We start from the raw sequence: 17,569 nt of genomic DNA on the forward strand, positions 1-17,569 counted from the left end.
TCAAGCATAATCTTTCCCTCTTATTGTTTCTCTCACCACCCGCTGCAGATCCAGTATAAGAGCCGTAAAGGACGGTTACATCAGTAGTGCTCCTACTCAGCCACTCTTGGTAATGGACATTGAAATACCCCATTCTGCATTCATTTTGTGCCCTTGTCAATGCTTCCTTCAAGTGTTGTTCAGCATGGTGGAGTACTGATTCATCAGCCAACGGAGGACCATACTGGGTAAACAGATTTCCAGGTTAATGTGTAACTCGAAACCATGAAACTTCATGGGACCAAGAGTTAATGTTGCAGAATCCCAGGGCACTTCCTCCCCACACGTTCAATTGTGCTGCCACTGTCAGTGGGCCAAGGCATATCCAGGGATGACGATGGCCATGTCTGGGAATATCATCTGTATGATAGAATTTCATAAGCACAACTATATTACTTGACTAGTCTGAGACACAGCTCTCCCACGTTTGGCACTAGGCCCCAGTCTTAAGGAAGGGTGACTGTGCAGGGTCAACAGGGCTGTTTTTGCCATTGTCATTTGTGGTTCCTAGGTCGATGCCAGAAGTCTTCTTTCAGACTTCATAGCAATTGACACAAGCGAGAGGCTTGCTAGGCCATTTCAGAGTCAACCTGGTCCTGGAGTCACATGTAAGCCAGACCAGGTAAGGAAGGCAGATTTCCTTCCGTGAAGAACATTTCACACTGGCATTTTTCACACTGTCCTCTTTACATTGGCAAATTTGTAGTTGCAACTATCCAAATCATGCCTGATCCAACAAGTCACAGCATCTACAACAATCTCATGTTGTCCAAATTTGGCAAAGGTCGGAAATGTGTTACTTACCCGACCCCTCAAAACACCAAATATTCAATTGAAATACAAGTTGAGAAACAATTATCTTGTCATTTTATTGTGCCACAGGCATAGCTACTTCTTGAGAAATCTTTCCAGTCAATACTATTTCACGCATTTCTGCTCTCGCCACCAACCTCAAAATCCACAAATGCCCCCTTTCATCATACATCACTCAGTCCATAAGCTTAACCTTGAACACCTTACCAATTATCTAAATTCTCCACTTCATTCGCACCCAGGAGTCTCCTGCAATGTACTGATGAAGCTCAATATATACTTGAGGAACAGCGCCTCACCTTTCAACTTGGCACTTTATCACCTTCTGGACTGAACACAAAGGTCAATAACCTTCGTCTAAAACTTCAGCCTTTTTTCAAATTTTTGCTTCTGCATTTTGGGTTTGTTTGCTGACAGTAGCAGCTGCTCATGATCACCATTCACATTTCCTCTAGACATCTTTAATTTCTTCACTTGTTCCACCATTTTCTTCTATCTTCCGTCAACCCATTTATCACTTAATCTTCCATCTTATCACAGGCTTCCCTTTTGTTTCTCCCCACTCCCATTCCTGTCTTCATACTTGTTTAAAACTTTACATTTTTTACTTCTGATGAAAAGTAAACAAAGACCATTAACTGTTTCTCTTCACAAATACTGAGTATTTTGAACATGCAGATTCGACGCCAGGATTCCAGCATGTTTGCATTTCATGTACTATGCTCTGACATGCTTTCTGAATGTATTTCTGATGAATAGTCAAAAGAATATAACACAGGATCTCAGTCGTTTCATATAACCATACAGCTTGCAGTACCTGTTTGAAACATTTTTAAAATTTGGCTACATTACGGTGTAACTGACTGGTCTGAAAACAAAAATTATTCATCTCCCAACCTGCTTTGAATTCACAAGTCCCTACTCAAGCCAGATTACTTGAAGTGAGATGAAAAACGAAATCATGCATCATTCAAACACAAAACAATCGTGTTTTGTAAATGAAGTTTAGGACAGAAAGATAACTTTAAGAAGTGAAGAACCTATCTAGAAATATTATGGCAATGGCTCTTTAAGTCTCATACCTTAAAGATAAAGGCCTAGAGTTACAATTCCAAAATCAACTCAAAAAGAGTCATAAAATGAAAACCTACAGCTAATCCTAAGTAATGCTGCTTGCCTTCACAGCACAGTACCAGATTGAGAAAATGGCCAACAACTGTAAATGTGAAGTTGGCAGCCTTTTTTTTTTAAGAATGAGTTTGGCACAGGCCTTTTCAACCTAATCTTGATATCACAAAATATCTAAGATTAACACTGTCTCTTTATTCATAAGGAGTCATCTTGAAATTGTGATTCTGCAGTTCTAAGATGTCTGCCTCTAAAAATGCAAGTGCCAAGAATAAGAGAAGAACATAAATTAAAGGAGAACACAATAAAATACTTCAAATGATGGACATTTTAAATAAATGCAATAAATTATAAAACATAAGATATTTGAAAAAATGCAATAGCTTAATGTTCCAATTTTGAATAAAGCCACGGATCAAAAAATTAACCTGTCTCTTCCAGATCTAACACACATCATATATTCTGGCATTTTCAACCTTTTACTTTGGGGAATATGTTGCTAAAGGAACCTCAAAAGTGACATTAAAATGTAATTACACATCAGCAAAATAATAATGTGGTCAAGTAGGACAATTATAAAAATTGCAATGAATTTCTTAAAGATGGCATGGACGGGTTGGACAAAAGGGTCTGTTTCCATGCTGTATAACTCTATATGATGAGATAAATCTCAACAAAAAGATCTGTTTTGGGGCCACTACTACTTGTCATTTTTATAAATGACCTGGATGAGGGCGCAAAAGGATGTGGATGGCACTAAGGTCAGTAGAATTGTGCATAGTGACGAAGGACGCTGCAGGTTACAGAAGGACATAGATAAGCTGCAGAGCTGGGGTGAGAGGTGGCAAATGGAGTTTAATGCGGAAAAGTGAGAGGTGATTTACTTTGGAAGGAGTAACAGGAATGCAGAGTACTGGGCTAATGCTAAGATTCTTGACAATGTAGATGAGCAGAGAGAGGTCTGTGTCCATGTCCATGGATCCTATACAAAACTCTGTGCGGCTGCATTTGAAGTAGTGCGTACAATTCTGGTCGCCGCATTATAGAAAGGATGTGGAAGTATTGGAAAGGGTGCAGAGGAGATCTACCAGAATGTTGCCTGGTATGGAGAGAAGGTCATAGGAGGACAAGTTGAGAGACATGAGGCTGTTTTCATTACAGAGAAGGTTAAGAGGTGACTTAATAGGGACATATAAGATAATCAGCAGGTCAAATAGGGTGGACAGAGAGCCTTTTTCCTCAGATGGTTATGACTAGCACAAGGGGACAGAGCTTTAAATTGAGGGGTGATAGATATAGGACAGATGTCAGAGGTAGATTCTTTACTCAGAGTACTAAGGGTATTACTGCCTGCAACAGTAGTAGACTCATCAACTTTAAGGGCATTTGGATAAACATATAGATGATAATGAAAGAGTGTGGATTAGATGGGCTTCAGACTGGTTCCACAGGTCGGCGCAATATCGAGGGCCGAAGGACCTGCTCTGCGTTGTAATGTTCTATGTTCAAATACTGAGTTTTGCACCATGCTCGTGTATGCCTGCATTTTATATTCTGGTTTTTCAGGTTGCCCAACCACCAATTTTTCTGAGTGCTGACAAGGAGGAAAATGTTGAATTTCCAATTTGAAGTTCAGAGATAGTTGATACAAAATGTCGAATTCTAGCATTTTTTAAAACTTCACCTTGTTAAAAAACGACACTCAAATCTCACATTAGGGTGGAGGACACACTACTCCAAATCTGCAGGTTAAGAGACCATGGTACCCAGGGATAACATGTAAGCTGGCCTTATATCAACAAAGTCAGGAGAATTTGCAACGGCGTGTTCCACAAGTCCTCAGTCCATTCAAATCAGTGTACCTACCTGGTTTTTAGGATCATGAATGTCCTCACTTTTGGGGGAAGGGGAAAGAGAAGGTCAAAACTAGAAAACTCATCACAAAGCCACCTTTACAAAATGAAATATCAAACTTGGTTGCTGTAATAATTTCTCTCTTTAAGGACAAACCATTCAAAAATTCATCTCCCTGCTTAACAACCTCCCAATAAACAAAGTCCTGACAAAAGTTGCAAAATAAATATGCACAAGGGCAAAACCACCACATCATATTAAGACCATTTTTATAAAACTTGAGTGACAGTGTGATTTCATTAGCACAGCTTGGTTTTCCTTTTCAAAACGACAGCAAATATTAAAGGTCAGCAGTACAGCAATAGACACATTTATTACATTTTTAAATATAAACTTAAAAGCCTGGGCTTCTATTTCCATAGCACTTTTCAGAACCTCAAAACATCTCAAAGTATTAACAGTCAGGCAATCAAGTAATTGTGAAATAGTCAGTGTTGTAAGGCAAGGAAACAAAACCGCCAAACTCCATATTGAAAGACTTTACAACAGCAAAGGAACATCCATAACCAATTGTGTATATTAAGTGATGATGGTGAGGGGCAAATCAATATAAGCCAGAGTACCAGGCAAATTCCAATGGTGCAAAATGGGTTTTATATCAATCTTAGGGGGCAGATAACTTCCACTTAACATCTCATCTGAATGGTAACAGGATGTCTTGAGTAATGCAATGGTTTGCGTGCCTGGGTGCTGTGCTCAAGCACCTGGAGTGGAGTTTGTTTTGTGTAAGACAGTTGGGACATAAAAAAGTTGACTTAACTGAAGGTCATCAAACCTCAGGCAAGGCGCAAGGTTGAGAAGATGGAACCTCAGCCTGTGAAGGAAGTGAACCCATGCTTTTGGCATTACTCTGCATCACAAACCAGCCTTCCAACCAACCAAGCTAGCAGTCCCCTGCAGTAATATAAATATGAGGTACCAAACTAATGTAGCAGGTAACTATATTTTAAATGTAATCAATTGCTGCAAAGCACTCTAGGTCATCTACAATACGTAAAGGAAAGAACATGGATTTTATCTACCACCATTCATACTTGCAACTGAATGGATTTCAGTTTCACTGCATCTGCAACTGTCCACTAAAGATTTTGCCTTGAATTCAGGGAGTTTGAGCTCCCCAGGTGCATGGCAGTGGAGCAAGGACATCTGTTTTACAAATAAAAAGGCTGCTCCCCTGGTTTTCGTGACCAGAGGATGCAGTGTCCTTGAGTTTGTGGAAATGAAAAAAAAATTACCTTTTCCTCTGCTCTCAAAAATTACACCAAGATATTGTGTTCTAAACAGTATTTGTGTGACACTTAACTGCAACCAGTTTTCAGCTGTGAAGCAAGACAGAGTAGTGATTGAGCTCCATCATCCACCAGAGAAAGAAGTCTTATATTTATTGTGCATGGTCATATTCCAGAAATCATGCTTCAGAGTACTGAAATGTATAGTGTTTTCTTAATGTTAACTGCAAAACAAATTATCTGGTCATTTGGCTCTTACAGACTAAATTATGTTGTGTTATTAGATTAATTTTCTTAACACGTAAAACAATTGAATGGGTATATAATAGCCATTTCATAGTAGTTTCTTCAGACTGGAGCTGGAAATTTGCAAGCATCTGTAATGTGCAAGCTTCCTTTACCAAAAATAATGGCGTCTAATTGAACACAGGACTTTCAGTAATTAAAATTCTGCAGCCTGAAATGCTGAAACCACCCTAAATAGAATGCTAGTTTGGTAACAAAATGACACATAATACAGTACACAAACCAGTATAAAATTGAAGACTACATGATATTTGTTAGTTGCTGTATTGCTTTGGTGAGTTTGTGGAGATGGTGATAAGAAATCTTCAATTTTCTTGTGCTGGCAGAATTTCTCATTTCTAACATGAATCATACACAAAGGCATTAACATTGAATGATTAACACTTATTAATCAAGCAAGATTATTGGCTAATAATTAACATACAGAAGAGAAGATACTCATAAATGAATTTAAAGTAGTAATCTACCACAGTTCTGGGCACCAAATGATTCAATTCACTTGCAGATCACTCAACCCATAGATTACAATTTTTTTTCCCTTTACGCTTCTCAAAGTCACAAAGTTTACATAGCCCTGGCCAATTTTGATTATGTCACCCCAAATTCCCACTGCAATTAATAAATGTTGCTAAATATCACGATACTAAAATTTATAAATCACAATAAATCTTAATTCATCATAAATCATATGTTTAAAGTACAGCTTTTAAGTCTTAGTTATCCATGCATACCCCACAGCATAATCAAAGATAGTTCCAAATGCTGTTCTAAATCAAAATAATAACATTTTTCTCAATATGTATCAAATATGGAAGTAAATCAATCCAACATTAATGTTTTCAATTGTATAATATTTACTTTCAATTAGTGGTATTCCCCAAAGTAAATCCTATTTTATTCGAAAGCTAGCCTTAAGTCTCACTGTAGAAAACATGGTAAAATTTTACTCAACCCAAATGAACATAAAATGTTATCCCTTGTTCCTCATCCATACTGTAAGTCTTATCAATTAATCAAATCAATTCTGATTTATGTTATCCATTTTGTATACCAATCTGTGGAAATTCATCTTCTGTAGCTTGTAAAAATACAGAGACGTACTGCGAATGGTATATTCAAATTTCACTTACAAGTATTCATCACTACAGCACAAAAATTCATTTAAAATGAAAATGTAATTTAAGAGATACGGCTCTAAAAGGGGTTATCATAAAGCCACCAACTGAAAGTAAAACAAATATTTCTACTGCTACTAAACCCAGATTTAAAAACCAAACATAATGGAAATCCATAGAAAGCAGTTGCAGTTCATTGCTGAGACTTGGTTTCCCAGACTTAGAAATAGCTTCCAAGGAGATTACAAGTTATCCGGAGTTTAAAATCCACAAATTGGAAATTGGTTTTAAAACATTTAAAAGGTGTTAGAAAATGTATATAGTTATGTCGTACAGCAGACTGTCATTCAGTCACCATTTCCCCCTTTCGCCACCAAATGAATTACATCACACTTTCCTGCTCTAAATATCTTTTGCCAAACATTTGCCCATTTTTCTACTTGCTGAAGTCTCTCCTTTCTTATGAAAAGAAGAAATAGGAGTAGCACCTGCTTTGCCATTCAATACCATCACATTTGAACATGTGCATCAGCTCCGCTTTCTCAATTGCCAAACCCGTGATTCTGACACACCAAAAATCTGTGTACATCAGTCTTACACTAGTTAAATGATGGAGAACCCACAACCCTTTAAGGTGGGAAATCGCAAACATTTGATGGAAGAAATTATTGTTCACCTCAGTCCTAAATGATTGACCCCTTATCCCAAAAATGTACCCTCCTATTTGATATTCCGCAGAAGGGGAAACAAACTTTCACTGCCTATCCCTTAATATTTTGTATAAATTAATGCACTCACATTGCAATCTTTTGAACTTCAGAAAATACAGCCTAATTTGCTCAACATCTCATCATTAGACAGTCCTCTTATCCAAGGAATCAACTAGCGAACATTCATTATATCAATGCAAGTATGTGCTTCCTTATTTATTACATACCACCTTTCAGAATTTCAAGTCATCTGCAAACAAATTATGTCCAGTGCTCATTAAGGCACCAATATTTGGAGACATCCATCCATTTTACTAGTAAGTCAGCTGCAGTTTAGCTAGTGCAATTTTTCCAAGTCACAAGACTTTAGGTCACAGTACAGCCAGCATAAAAAATAAGGCTTTCACTCCAGTGTAGTAGTGCTGCATAGTCAGATGCACTGCCACTAAGATGAGATGTTACTGAAGGCCCATCTACCCCTCCAAATGGATGTACAAGATCCTACGGCAATATTCAGGCATCCTAGTCAATATTTACCCCTCAACTGACATCACAAGAAATTATCTAGTTACTATCATATTGCTGTTGGTAGGAGCATGATATGCACAAACTGGCTGCTGCATCCACCCAATAACAACACTGACTATGCTATAAAACAAACTTCATACTCTAAAGCACTTTGGGACATCTAGTGGTTGAGCAGCACTACATAACTACAAATTTGTAACAATCTCTGCTTTTTGCCCCAATTTCATACCTTTGCTACCTCTAATTCCATGAGCTTCAAATTTCTGACACATTTATACTTTAAAAAACACCTTTGGAGTGTTCATAAATACATGCACCCTCATTAACCCTCCCAATTACTTCAAAAGACCAATTTCTCCAGAAAATGAGGAATAAGTACTAGTCTAGAATTCAGGTCAGGAAAACAGACCTCAAGCTTATCAGAGGATCAAATAGAAAATATCAGAAACACAAATTCTGTCAGAATCGAATAAGCGATTCATGTCTTAGGGCCAAGGTATTTGGATTTGTGGTTGCTGACAGACCTGCTATTTTCCCAGCATTGTCTTTTTGTTTTGTATTTACAATGTTTATGTTTGTATTTACTCAGTGGATCACCATTGTTTTGCACTAGAAGCTTATATTCCACCTTGTAACTTGACAAATTAGCCTTTAGAACTAATATATTCAAAAGAAACAATTTTACAAATCTTGTCTTGATATGTACAGTGAACGAGCTAGTACAACCCTTCCCCATGCCATTCACACCAGCAGTCCAACTCTTCCTTTCCACAGACAATATAACCTGTTGTGGCTAATTTGAAGTCAAGACTTTGCAGTAAAAATAATACAAATTTCTTTCAAGTAAATTACATAACTTTGAAATAGTAAACACAAAGAACAATTGTCCTCTGATATTTGGGGTCTTGTGGCACAATGGTACATTCCTTCAGAAGACCCACATTCAAAACAGGATGTGATGCCACTGCGATGTCTCAAAACATGGCCAAACATTTGAAAAAGCTGCAGCCATTTCTGCTTCAGTAGATTCCTTAAGACAAAAGTGGGTTTTGCTGCACAGTGGTAGCAAACCAGGAGATCTGGGTTCAAAGTCCTACACGTCCTGAAAATGTGTCATAACATGGTGACCTTTTTCGCTCCGTTTTTCAATGTGATAACACAAAGCCAAAAACAGGGCTTGCCAAAGGAGACCCAAAATTAACTTTATTTTATAAATTATAAAGATATTTTTGGAGACAAAATAAAACAATTTTATTTTAAATCAACCTGGTCGAATGTATCATGACACATCTGAAACAGATAGGACCATTCTGAAGAAGGGTCACTGGATCTGAAACATTAATTCTGCTTTCTCTCCACAGATGCTGCCAGACCTGCTGAGATTTTCCAGCAATTTCTGTTTTTGTTTCAGATTCTAGCACCCACGATTATTTCGGTCTTTTGTCTCTGCCATAACAGTACCATAACAGACCCTGACAAAAACATTGCATAGTTATTTTCAATATAGAGCATATTCAGACTCAAGGAAAGGGAAAATAAAAATAAACACTCAAACTGGAATTAATTTGCACCAGTCCTCCTCAAATCCACACTCAATCAATTTGTAATACCTGGTTTCCAATACTAGGATACTCTCCAGATCCATTCAGTCTATCCAACTGCTTCAATAGTTCCACGCCAGTTTATTCCAAAAAAATCACCAAGGCCCTGAAAAGGTTGAAGCTCAACAATTGTCTAGGTTATAAATTTATAGATCACCTTTTCAAAAATGTAGATCTTAGCCAGATCATTGCATGATGACTTTTAACATTATGACAATTATCGCAGACTCCATAAACCTCAAATTCAGAACACAAAATACATCCAACTCTTCTATTGTGTTAACTTCCTTATGTATTAACACAAGAGACTTTGGCTTCAGTTTCCATCTCAATGAATTACAATATAATTCAACAAAACTTCTAAGATAGCACCTTCCAAACCCATGATCACACCTAGGATATGGGGAGCAGATACATAGGAACAATGCCACTTGCAAGTTCCTCCAAGCTACTCACCATCCTGACTTGGAAATAGAAAGCTTTTCCTTCAGTGTTGCTGTGTAAAATCTTTGAATTCTCTCCTTAATTGCATTGTGGGTCTACCTACAGTACATGGATTACAGTGGTTCAAGAAGGCAGCTCACCAACAACCTTGTCCAGGACAACTGAAGGAGGGAATAAACATTAACCCAGTCAGCAATGCCCACATCCTAAGTGAATTTTTAAAAATCTTGAGCCTTTAGTGAGACAAACACCTAAGTCTCAGGTGAAGCAGGAGGCAATAATGCACATTTGGGATCAGAATTGAACAAGGGTTGAGCAACCAAGGTTCCTTCATTGGTCACTATGCTTCCAAGGGAAGAATGCATTCTCCAACAGAAGAGTAAGCAGTTTCCTTGCCTCACCTCATTGAAAAAAAAGGAATATTACTTTACTTAACCATCAAGATGGGGTAACTGCTGCAACTAATCCACTTCAGCACCTCATAAGAGTGCCAGAATCAATTCTTCCTCAACAACTGGCAAATTGCTCAGTACAGTTAAACCCTCCTGAGTATATGATGGACTACTATAATTACCCCACATGCAGCACCATGTGCTATCATAATTGCACCCTTCTCAGATCATGAGGGCACACCACAAGTCAACTTCTAGCAGACAGGTCTATTCATTACTTTCACAGCATGAGACACTACTACAAATACCCCCTCTCCAGTACAGGAGAGGTTGATTAGGATCACCCAGCTTCCACTAGTACAGGAGGGTTTATGACAATCAGCTCCCCCACCAGTACATGTGAAATAATTACAATTATCCCATTCCCAGCACATGATGAGTTCACACAATTACTGTATACCCCTACACAAAGATACAATAACTTCCCCACCAAAATGGGAGTCTTTATTACCAGCAGACCTCTCCAATACAGGAAATCTTACTCTATACTTACTTCCAGTACATGACTGGTGATTATAATGACCCTTCCTCAATAGAGAAGGATTTATGACAAATAATGCTATCCACTAGTACAGGAGGGTATATTACAAAAAACTACCATCCCCAATATAGGAGGGTTTATTACAATTACATGACCATGCCCTTCTAAAGGATGGGTGATAACAATCAAACCCCCCCCCTGGCCACTGCAGGAGGGGCAATTACAATTAAACCCCCCCCTGGCCACTGCAGGAGGGGCAATTACAATTAAACCCCCCCTGGCCACTGCAGGAGGGGCAATTACAATTAACTCCCCCCCTGGCCACTGCAGGAGGGGCAATTACAATTAACCCCCCCCCGGCCACTGCAGGAGGGGCAATTACAATTAAACCCCCCCTGGCCACTGCAGGAGGGGCAATTACAATTAAACCCCCCTGGCCACTGCAGGAGGGGCAATTACAATTAAACCCCCCTGGCCACTGCAGGAGGGGCAATTACAATTAAACCCCCCCTGGCCACTGCAGGAGGGGCAATTACAATTAAACCCCCCTGGCCACTGCAGGAGGGGCAATTACAATTAAACCCCCCTGGCCACTGCAGGAGGGGCAATTACAATTATCGCCCATACCCAATGCAGGGTGATTACAATTACCCCCCCCCATACAAGGGGGTTATCACAATTACCCCCCCCCCCCAACCAAGGGGGTTATCACAATTACCCCCCCCCCCAATACAAGGGGGTTATCACAATTACCCCCCCCCCCCGCAATACAAGGGGGTTATCACAATTACCCCCTCCCTAATACAAGGGGGTTATCACAATTACCCCCCCCAATACAAGGGGGTTATCACAATTACCCCCCCCCAATACAAGGGGGTTATCACAATTACCCCCCCCCAATACAAGGGGGTTATCACAATTACCCCCCCCCCGCAATACAAGGGGGTTATCACAATTACCCCCCCCCCCCGCAATACAAGGGGGTTATCACAATTACCCCCTCCCTAATACAAGGGGGTTATCACAATTACCCCCCCCCCCAATACAAGGGGGTTATCACAATTACCCCCCCCAATACAAGGGGGTTATCACAATTACCCCCCCCCCCCCAATACAAGGGGGTTATCACAATTACCCCCCCCCCCCCATAAAAGAACAAAACTATTCTCTCCGTCGCCTCTTCACCCAACCCAATCCAATAATCCCCACCCCCAGCTCAGTGGCACCGCCATGAACACCGCCCGCTTACCTTAGCCTGGTCCTGGGAGCGGGGACTTGCTGTTTCTCTCTTCCTGTGGGCAGAATTGTTGGCTTTTCGGATATATATATATAATATGTGTTGGTGTGTGTCAATTTTTTTTTGTATTTTTTTAAAAACTGTTCTGAGTTTACTTCCCTCTCGCTGGCTATTTATGATTATTCCTTATTTTTTGTTTTGTGGGGCTTTTCTTTCCCCCCCCTGGTTTTCTGTATGTATATGCGTGAACCCGCCAAGCTCCCCGCAGGTCGGAGCGGCCGGACTCGCCGCTGGAAAACCCTCCGACTCCCCACAATATGGCGGCGCCGCGCTCCCCGCCAGCCCCGCGCTACAACGAGGCTGCGCCTGCCCGCCGGCCGGTGCACTGCCTCATTCCGTCCGGGCGAAACACACACCCTCAGTGAGCCTGCCCGGGGGAACCTACATCTGTTACACCACCTCTCCTGCTGCCATTTGTCCACATCTGGACCCCAGCCAGTCTATTAAACCTCTTCTTCAGTCACTGAAAACACGTCCTCACATGGGCAAACAAACAAATCTCATTTTCTACACTACTAAATGCACTTTAGAACCAGTAAATCTCATACACACTTTAAATGCATTCTAAAATTTGTAGATTATCAAATCTAACCATTTCTACTCCATTAGGTACACTTTCAAATCTGTAACCTTTCTTAACCCCGCCCACACAATAAAATTAATTCTCACATTAGTAGTTTATCAAAGCAATCCCTTCCATTGAATCCCCACAGTGTGGAATCAGACCATTCTGCCCATAAAGTCAACACTGACCCTCCAAAGAGCACCCAATCCAGAGCAATTCCAATTACCCTGCATTCCCATGGCTGACACATCTAACCTACACATTACCGGACACTGGATAATTTAGCATGTCCAATCCATCCAACTAGCACATCTTTGGACTGTGGGAGGAAACTGCAGCACCTGGTGGAAACCCATGCAGATAGGGAGAATGTGCAAACTCCACACAGACAGTCACCCAAGGGTGGAATCGAACCCAGGACTCTGTCCCACGAGACAGCAGTGCTAACCATTGATCCACCATGCTAATCTGTTGAAGGTGACAGGGCAAGTTGAAAAAGTAGTTAATAAGGAATACAGGATCCTGAATATTATAAATATGGAGATACAGTACAAAACTAAAGGAATGTCTAAAACATTGGTTTGCCTCCAACTAGAATATAGCATCCAATTCTGGACACCGCACTTTGGGAAGGATGTGAAGGCATTAATGAGGACACAGAAAAGATGCACAAGAATGCTTCCAGGAATGAGTTAATATGGATGGATTGAAGAAGCTAGGCTTATTCCCCTGGCAGATGCAGGAGATCAGAATCGAGAGTGTGGTGCTGGAAAAGCACAGCAGGTCAGGCAGCATCCGAGGAGCAGGAGATCAACATTTCGGGCATGAACCCTTCAAAGGCCTTATGCCCGAAACGTCAATTCTCCTGTTCTACACTTTCGACTCTTATTCTCACTGGCGCCCCTTTCTACACTATAAAGTGCACTTTCAAATCAGTAATCTCTCTTACATGTCCCACACAATAAGATTCATTCTCAAATCAGTAGATTATCAAAGCGATCATTTTCTACTTAATTAAATACATGTTAAAATTAGTAAGAAATCTCACTTTTTCCCCCAAAGTAAAATTCCTCTGAAATTAGGATGTTACCAAAAGTGTCTTTTCCTGGACAATTAAACACACTTTTTAAACCAATAAGAATCCTCTTTTCCCCACAACAAAATTCATTCTCTCTTTTCTCACTGCACCACTAAATGGACTTGCCAATCAGTACGAAATGTTTCTGTATCCCCACAATAAAATTCATTCTCAAGTTCGGAAGTTATCAAATCTCTCTTTTCCTACACCATAAAGTGCACTTTCACGGAAGTAAGAAACTCTCTTTTCCCATGCAATAAAATTCATTTTCAAGTTAGGACGTTATCAAAACTCTGTTTTCTTACACCATTAAACATGATTTTACATCAGTAAAAAAACTCTTTTCCCTACAATAAAACACTAAATCTTTGCTTCCTTACAATGAAGTGTACTTGCAAATTAATATATTATCAAACATCCCTATTGTACAATTAAAAAATCTGAAAATATTACATTAATTTACCACTTCTCATTAAATAAAAGGACATTTTCATATCCTGCAAATTGTTAAACAATTATGTTACATAATAACAATGCACTTACAGATCTCTTCAAATTGCTATACCTGCCCATTTTCATACAAGAAAATACACTGTCAAGATAACAAGTTGTTAAAATACTCTTTTTATATAACAAAAAAAATTTTTCACATTGCCTGATGTCATTTCACTTGTGCAAGACAGATATTGTCAAATCCTCTGAAATTAAATCATTACGCTTCTCTTTACATAGTAAGAATGATCTTTCAAACATCCCCTAAATTTATGTACACCATAATTCTCAATTACTCTCTCCTGATTTCAGCCATTTCCAATACTCACTAAGTTTTTGGTCACTCTTCCTAACATCACCTTTTCATCAGCAATTATTTCAATTTAACTTGAGCTACTTCATCCAGATTCATCACTTGTCATTTTGTCTCAATTGCCACTGAACAAAGATAGATCATTATGAGAGAGCAATGTTGACTCTCTCTCATTATAACACACAAATAATATTCATCTGACATCCATCCTTAAATCTGCCACAAAGTCTTGTGGTGATGGGTACATGGCATAGCATTCACAGAGAGCTGTAGCCACAAATCTGCACACAGGTGACTCAGGCTATTGGGTCATTGTTGACTGGAAGAAGGTGAACTCAGCATCTCTTTGAGCAACTGATCTATTCTATTTATGACCACTCTGCTCAACTTCTTAGAATGATGAAGGATTTAGAAAAGTTGACAAACATGTTTCAATTCACCGTCCTGAGCAACAGGCCACAGCTGGCTGGGATCGCATCAACGTGATTGTAAGTCATTCTCAAACATTCTCTCGACAGGGTATCCTTCATTGTCCAGTACTTCCCAGGAGCCTAAAAACTACGCCATCTGCAACACATAATCAGTGAGGATGAGCAACTCACCAAGATCTTCCCCACACCTCCACTTCTCACCTTTAAACAACCACCAAACCTCAAACAGATCATTGTTCGCAGCAAACTGCCTGGCTTTCAGAATAACAGCATACAACTTTGTCACGGTTGACGCTGCAAGACGTGTCAAAGTGTCAACACAGGCACCACCACTATACGTGGGGACACCTCCCAACATGTACATGACAAGTATTCGTGTGACCCGGCCAATGTTGTCTATCTCATACGCTGCAGGCAAGGATGCCCTGAGGCATGATACATTGGTGAGACCGAGCAGAGGCTACGGCAACAGATGAATGGCCACCATACAACAATCTACAGACAGGAGTGTTCCTTCCCAGTCAGAGAACACTTCAGCGGTCCGCAACATTTAACTTCAGACCTTTGGGTGACCATCCTCCAAGATGGACTTTGGGACAGACAACAACGCAAAGTGGCTGAGCAGAGGCTCTTAGCCAAGTTCAGTACCCATGGGAATAGCCTGAACCGAGACCTTGGGTTCATGTCACACTACAGGTGACCCGACTATACTACACACACACACATAGACACTCATGCAGACACATACATACACACTCCTACAGACCATACACTCACACAGACCCTCTCTCATACACAAGCTCTCTCTCATACGCTCACACATACACTCCCACACTCACACATGCACCCTCTCACAGGCGTGTAGCCCTTTACACTCACACACGTACGCACACTCTCTCATAGACACTCATAGCCCCCTACACACACACACACACAAACACAAACACACACACATATATGTTTGTGGGGTGAATTTGTACTTGCAGAATTACCTTTGCTCAAAAACTGCATGAATCCATGTAAGATTCTGCAAATCCCTTTTTTAGATTAGAATCAGTCTGAACATTGGGGCACAGACAGCCTCACACAGGACACCACACATCTTCAATACATTATCTAAGCCAACATGGCACCTATTGTAAAGTTTACTTGAGAATGTAACTTTATGAAAGTTCTGGAATTTACAAATGAAAGAACTGAAACCAACATGCCCACTCTAAAAGATGAGAGACTTAACAAAAAATCCAGATCTTTTTCAATATAGGATTTCAGTTACATCACATGTTTACAAACTTTTGCTATAGATTCTATGTCCTACGATCTTATACTCACAACCACTTGATGAAAGAATAGCACTCCAAAAGCTAGTGCTTCCAAAGAAACTTGTTGGACTATAACCTGGTGTTATGTGGTTTTTAACATTCTCAAACAAGAAAGTAAAAGTGCTGCCATCCATCCTTGGCTCATAGTAATCGCATATGTTCAAAGACAATGCCTCAGCTGCCAGACCAGAGAGCAGAACTTTTCTGAGTTATCAAGAACTGGTTTTGCACAACTCCTCCAGTGGTCCCCAGCACTATAGTATTCAGTGAGTCTGACTCACCCCTATGATGGTGAAGTAAGCATTTGGTAAGCTTTCCTTTATTGATCAGTGCATTGAGTATAGGAGTTGGGAGGTCAAATTGCAGCTGGACAGAACATTGGTTAGCCCACTTTTGGAATACTGCATGCAATTTTGGTCTCCTTGCTATAGAAAGGATGTTGTGAAACTTGAAAGGGTTCAGAAGAGATTTACAAGGATTTTGCCAGGGTTAGAGTGTTTGAACTATGGGGAGAGGCTGATTAGGTCGGGGCTATTTTCCCTAGAGTGTCGGAAGCTGAGGGGTGACTTTATAAAGGTATATAAAATCATGTGGACAATAGATAAGGTAATAGACAAGGTATTTTCTCTGGGGTGAGAAAAGATGCCAAGTGTGGCATCAAAGAGCTGTATCAAAACTGGAATTAAAAGGAACCTGGGGGCAAACCTCTGCTGGTTGGAGTCATATCTGACATATATGAAGATGGTTGTGGTTGTTGAAGATCCAAGACATCTCTACAGGAGTTCCTCAGGGTAGGGCCAACCATCTTCAGCTGCTTCATCAATGATCTTCCCTCCATCATCAGGTCAGAATTGTGGATGTTTGCTGATGAATGCACAATGTTCAGCACCATTCATGACTCTTCAGATACTGAATCAGTCCATGTTCAAATGCAACAAGACCTGGACAATATCCAATCTTGGGCTGACAGGTGGCAAGTCTCATTAATGCCACACAAATGCCAGGCAATGACATTTCCGATAAGAGACAATCTAACCATTACCCCTTGACATTCAATGATGTTGCCATGACTGCATTCCTGGGGGATAGAGAGTGAGGACTGCAGAATCTGGAGATCAGAGTCAAAAAGTGTGGTGCTGGAAAAGCATAGCCGGTCAAGCAGCATCCGAGGAGAAGGAGAGTTGACCTTTCGAGCCTAAGCTCTTCATCAGGAACATTCTTCTTCACTGAATCTCCCACCATCAACATCCTGGGGTTACCATGGACCAGAAACTGAACTGGACTCACCACATAATGTTTACAAGGCAGGTC

General features: G+C 40.2%; 1 protein-coding gene across 7 annotated transcripts in view; it reads right to left on the bottom strand.

Moving 5' to 3' along the window:
* Window positions 1-12,363, bottom strand: part of LOC140462861 (casein kinase II subunit alpha) — an 85,645-nt gene extending 73,282 nt beyond the window's left edge. For 6 of the 7 annotated variants that reach the window (XM_072556261.1, XM_072556260.1, XM_072556259.1 and 3 more), the window contains exon 1: window positions 12,010-12,363. The gene's annotated coding sequence lies outside the window, so the exon portion shown is untranslated. The remainder of the gene's footprint in view (window positions 1-12,009) is intronic. The other variant, XM_072556262.1, reaches the window with a different exon arrangement.
* Window positions 12,364-17,569: the final 5,206 nt, after the last annotated feature.

Source organism: Chiloscyllium punctatum, chromosome 37 (assembly GCF_047496795.1).
Source record: "Chiloscyllium punctatum isolate Juve2018m chromosome 37, sChiPun1.3, whole genome shotgun sequence".
In the NCBI taxonomy this organism is placed as follows: Eukaryota; Metazoa; Chordata; class Chondrichthyes; order Orectolobiformes; family Hemiscylliidae; genus Chiloscyllium; species Chiloscyllium punctatum.